Below are 6013 nucleotides of genomic sequence, written 5' to 3'. Positions count from 1 at the left end.
TTCTTATCAATTGGATCATAAAAGCGATATCCAAACTCATCTTGACCATAACCAATGAAGATTCATTGCTTAGTTTTAACATCCAATTTTGACCTCTCATCTTTTGGAACATGCACACAAGTTTTACACCCAAACACTTTCAAGTGGTCATAAGAAACATCCTTACTAAACCAAACTCTGTTTGGAACATCACCATCCAAAGCAACAACAGGAGACAAATTAATAACATAAGCAACAGTGTTAAGTGCTTCAGCCCAAAAATAATTTGGAAGTTTAGCTTCTGAAAGCACACATCTAACTCTCTCAACTAAAGTTCTGTTCATCCTCTCTGCCAAACCATTTAATTGAGGAGTCTTTGGAGGACTCTTCTGATGACGAATTCCTTGCGATTTGCAATAGTTATCAAATGGACCAATATACTTACCACAATTATAAGTGCGAATACATTTTAATTTCTTTCCCGTTTGTCTCTCAGATAAGGCTTGGAACTGTTTAAACACATCAAGAACTTGATCTTTGGATTTTAAAGGATATACCCAAATCTTGCGAGAATGATCATCAATGAAAGTAGCAAAGTAAAGTGCACCACCGTTTGACTTTCACTTTGAAAGGACCACACAAATCTGAGTGTACTAGCTCCAATAGCTTAGACTTTCTTGAAGGAGGATGACTGTGAAAAGAAACTCTTTTCTGTTTCCCTGCTAAGCAATGTACACATCTTTTCACCTTTGTTTGTTTCATACCAGCAAGCAAATTTTTCTTAGCCAAACAGGTGATCTCCCTCTTGCTCATATGACTAAGCCTCTTGTGACACAATTCTGATAAAGTCTCGCTCTCCACCAAATTTATAGAGTCACCAATAATTGATACTTGTGTCACGTATAAATTTGAATGTTTTCTTCCTCGGGCTAAATCAGTGAGCCTTTGGTGAGCTTCTATTGGCCATTGCACAAGTCATTATGATAGCCATCATCATCTAGTTGTCCTACAGAGACCAAATTTAAGGGAATGTCTGGAGCATGCTTGACATTCTGAAGGACCAACGTTGAACCGGTATTGGTTTTCAAACAAACAGTGCCAACACCAAACACCTTAACCTCACCAGCATTACCCATCTTTAACACCTCAGAGTTAACAGAAGTATAAGATGAAAAGAAGTCTTTTCTTAGTGTGACATGTGATGTGGCTCCAGAATCTACTATCCAACTTGTATCTTGAGATACAAAATTGATGACGTCTTTATCACAAGCAAGAGAAGGTCATCTTGGACAACAACAACAACATTATTTTCATTGTTTTCTTCCTTCTTCCCTTCTTTAAGATTTTGCTTCAATTGTTTACAAAATCTTTTAATATGTCCTTCGTTTCCACAATAAAAACATATAATATTTGGATTCTTGAATTTTGACTTGCTTCTGCTTTTACCTCTACTCCTCAGATCTCTTGTCTTATGTCTCCCTCGATCTTCTGTATATTGAACATCTAAATGTGAAAATGTGTCTTGAGATTTTCTTCTAACCTCTTCATTCAACACACCACTCTTTGAATATTCCATAGTCACCTTTCCACGAGTAACAGAATTTGTTAAAGATATATGAAGAGTTTCGCAAGAATCCGGTAGAGTATTAAGAAGCCAAAGTCCTTGTATTTCATTATCAAAATTAACACCCATTCCTGATAGCTGATCAAGCATACCCTAAAAATCATTTATATGATCAAGAATAGGACTGCCCTCCTTGTATTTAAAGGTTTTCAATTGCTTTAACAAGAACAACTTGTTATTGCCAATTTTTGAAGCGTAAAGCGTCTCCAACTTTTCCCACAATGTTCTAGCATGCGTCTCATTCACAATATGGTTGCGAACATTATATTCAAACCACAGTCTTATATATCCACATACTTGTTGGTGCTCAAATTCCCAATTTTCATTGGTCACATTCTCGGGTTTATGAGCAGAAAAAACTGGAATATGCATCTTCTTCACGAACAATAGATCTTTCATCTTGCTTTTCCATATGTTGTAGTTTCTTCCATTTAGACATACCATCTTGCTCATATTCCCCTCCATATTGATAACCTTAGCTCTGATACCAGTTGTTGTGACGAAAAAATAAAAACGAAAATCTAACAATAAAGAACGCCAAGTTTAACGTGGAAAAACCCTTCCAACCGAAGGTAACCACCACGGGATCGACAAGATCCAAATTGCTTTACTATACCAATAAGAGGGTTACAAATATTCTTGTAATGTCTACACAACAAGTGCCAAAAGAGAACAAAAATAGCTACACCAACAAATGATAAATAGAAAGAAACACCACCCAAAACCAGCTTCTGTTCGAGACCTATAACAAGATCTTTGTGACCTCCGAATCCGATCTCCACCGTTCAAATAAACCACCAAGATGTCAGGAACACTCTGTTCAAATTTTAGCCCGATCCAACGGTTAGTTAATCGGGAAACATGATCTGAACGTTGCTGGTCGGAGAAAAAGATTGCAGCAAAAAAAACCCTTTTCTTTCTCTATTTTCTCTTGTTGAAACCTCTCTCAAAAAAACCTCTCTTTTGTTCTAAATTCTTGCAAAGACAATATCAATGAGCAATTAATTATTCTCTCAAGACCATCCTCTATTTATAGAGTTGTGCTTTTCCTTACAAAGCCAAAACCAACTACATATAGGATTACAATTCCAATCCTTTTCCTAAAAGAATTGGAAACTAAATAAAGATAATAATTTCAATCCTTTTCCAAGTAGGATTATTCCATGGGCCTTTGGCTGGAACATGGGCAATAGCCCAACAGTTTTTGGTGCACGTACTAGGATTTTTGTCATCATCTCTTTAATAACTTCTTCTAGTCCCCTCTTCTCATTCAAAATTCTCCTTGCGTCACCCTTATATTTTGGAGATCATGCGCAACTTATGCTTTTGTTACACCTACTTATTGATCTTGATCATGGACTATGTTCTTTTTCAAGATTAGACGACAATTTGTTTCGTCATGTCCTTGATGCTTGCAATTAGTATAATACAGAGGGAGATTATCATAAACAATCTCTTGAAAGTGTTCCAAGAACTTACTAGATTATCTCCAAATACGGGAGTTTAATTCGTTTAGGATACTTGTTCAATAGGTCTTGATCGTACTTAAGTTGCTTTATCGATTGCAATTGGGCGCCCCGCTGACGATGCATTGATAAAAGGGATTTCCTAGCAAACTAATTGGTAGGCAACCTGGCAGGGATAACCAAGCTAATGCTCTTGAAGTTTCTTCCATGGAATTGAAAGAAAGAGTCCATGGAGAAGTTCTATAACCAAATTGTTCACCATTAAACTAAATATAACCAGATTGATGCGATAAACCTGATATATAATCATCATATTGTCGTAACGAATTAAAATATGTCTTGTTGCAAGTAACCTAATCATACATTGACCTTTGATAACAAATTGTTTTAGAAGAATTCTTCGCAACTCTTGGGTTTCTGGTGCACCATACGAGAACTAATCACAATTCATGGTGAAGTCCCTCTTAGGTAGCAAACTTTTCTAATTCCTTAAACGTAAATTGTGGGGTTAACTCTCTATGTACATATTTGATAGATTTTAGTTGTATTTTTGTCGCAGATTGTGTAGGCATTTTAGATATGATTTTTGCAGCATATTTAGGTATTGATACTATCTCTCCCTCAGCCATAGGTTGGGGATAGGATGATAAAGCCATGGAGGGCCTTAAGTCGCCAATCCAGTACCCTAGACAAGAATAGTGCGTTTTAGGGATTTTGGTTCCCTCTGGAATACTTAATTCTCATATATTCATTTTTTTAAAAAATGAGTTTCAACTCTCCTCATCCTCATACTCAAGAAATCAAGTCTTTAAATTTTTTTTGGAAGTTTACAAAAGACTTCTCAAATGACTTAGAAGAACTCTCAAGACTTTTCTTTGCACTCTACCATGAATTTGAATTATGAATTCAATGAACACGATTCATGTTATGAAGTATCTCTTGATGTTTATATATAGTATAGAGTAGTTAAAATCAGAAAAAAGTAAAGGTAAACTTTAAAAGAACTCTAACAGGATAAACGATGGAAAAACGGATAGGGTAGGTGACCCTGAGTTACGCGGAGGGCAGCCCCTATACTACAAAACTTTTTTTTCTGGCGCACCAGCCCCAACCCAAAAATTTTGGCCATAATTCACTTAGAATTGAATGGTTTCTTACAAAATCTCCTAGATTTGAATAACTAAACTTGGTAAACGAAAATATACTCATAAACAACCCTCAAACTTCTAACATTCATCTCAAGAATTCATCAAACCTCATTATTAAAAATTACTTAAATGAAACTTCAAGAACTCAATTATTGGACTCCAAGAATGAAATTACAGACTAAAATCACATGATTGGCATGTGGGTGAACCAACCCATCACTCTGGAAGCTCACATACCTCTCACGGATCAAACCCTTGGAAAAATTCCCTGAAAAATCTCAAGAATCGTGACAAACATCTTGAACTCCTCCTCTTGAAATCTTCTCAAAATCCTAAGCGTATTATAGAATTGTGAAAACCGATCAAATCAATTTAGACCACTAAAATATTGCTAAAAAATTTAAAGCTGATGGGGTAAGGAAAAAAAATCAAAATACTCCCCATTAATTCTAGTAAATTTCCTTAACTGGACAAGCTAACTCAAACGGACATATCACCCTCAGTCGAACTCGGATTTTAGCAAACTCGGTGGAGTTGGAAAGAGGACTTAGAGATATTTCTTTTGACATATTATGGGCTACCTAACTCATATTGTACTGAGAGTTAGGGTCGTTTGAAGTTGACCCAAAACTCAAAATGTAAGAATGACTTGCACAAATCTCAATTCAGTTATTTCCACTTTAGCACTTTCTAAGGCGGGATGTTACATGGTGGATCGAGATCCTAATTTTGTTACCAAGTTTCACGTTTCCTTGATTATTTTATGATATTATGTGGCAGATTCAGATCGACCAATGATGCTTATTAGTTATGTTGTTTGTACTGATACTATGCTCTCTATGCCACTTGGCATAGTATAGTAGCAAGATTCAATGATATTTCGTAGGTGAAGACGGGGATGATCTCTAAAAGCTTTCAATTATATTTCCTTAGAGTGATAGGTATTCCTTATAGTATTTCATAAATTATACTTTCTAGAAGCTCTTGTACTTGTTTAGACTAGTTCCTCGGGGGAGGGATCAATTATTTTCTTTACAAATGTATTTGATGTTGATAAACTGTGAGTATTTGTATATTTAAATAGGGTTATTAGTTTATAATTTTCACTTAGTATTGCATGTATGTTTTAAATTTGGAGTACGAATTCTTCGATCGAGATGTTAGAGTAGGTACTCAAACAATCCATGGGTTAGGTCGTGAGAATTTGATATCAAAGACTTGATTACTGATCTTCCACTACAAGAGAAAAAGTTAAATAGAGTCATGTAGATTAGTATGTTGCCGTCCACATATTACCTTTGGAAAGTTATGAAACATTCTAGGAATCTGTCGCACTTCTTTACTTCGTGTATGCGGTCTATTGCTTATTGTATGGGTTGATTCCAATTGGTACGTCCAGATTCCAATTGGTGTCTCAATAAAGTAAACTATATTTCGTCATCACAGATGAAGGGATACAAACAAAGAAGTATTGGAACCATAAGGTTCCAATTGGTATCCGACCTTAAAGGAGATCTGAATGCATCGATGGTCAGTTAATGCTCATCCATTATATGAATATAATGGAATGAACCTGATTTAATTTAGTGGTATAAAGCTTAATGATTGTTATTTTGTGTAAGGTATTGCCTGAATTACTGAAATAGTGTGAGGTGTAATTGCATGAATTTCTATGAGATTATGGATTGTTGAAAGTCATAACTTATTATGTCTAGTGGTTTAGTGATAAATTTCTATGAGATTAACTGATGTGTCTTTGTTAAAATTGATAAAAATGGTGGGGGGGGGGGAGAATA

Source organism: Solanum pennellii, chromosome 1 (genome assembly GCF_001406875.1).
Source record: "Solanum pennellii chromosome 1, SPENNV200".
NCBI lineage: Eukaryota > Viridiplantae > Streptophyta > Magnoliopsida > Solanales > Solanaceae > Solanum > Solanum pennellii.
The sequence above is the reverse complement of the archived record's forward strand: the minus strand, read 5'-3'. Positions refer to the sequence as shown.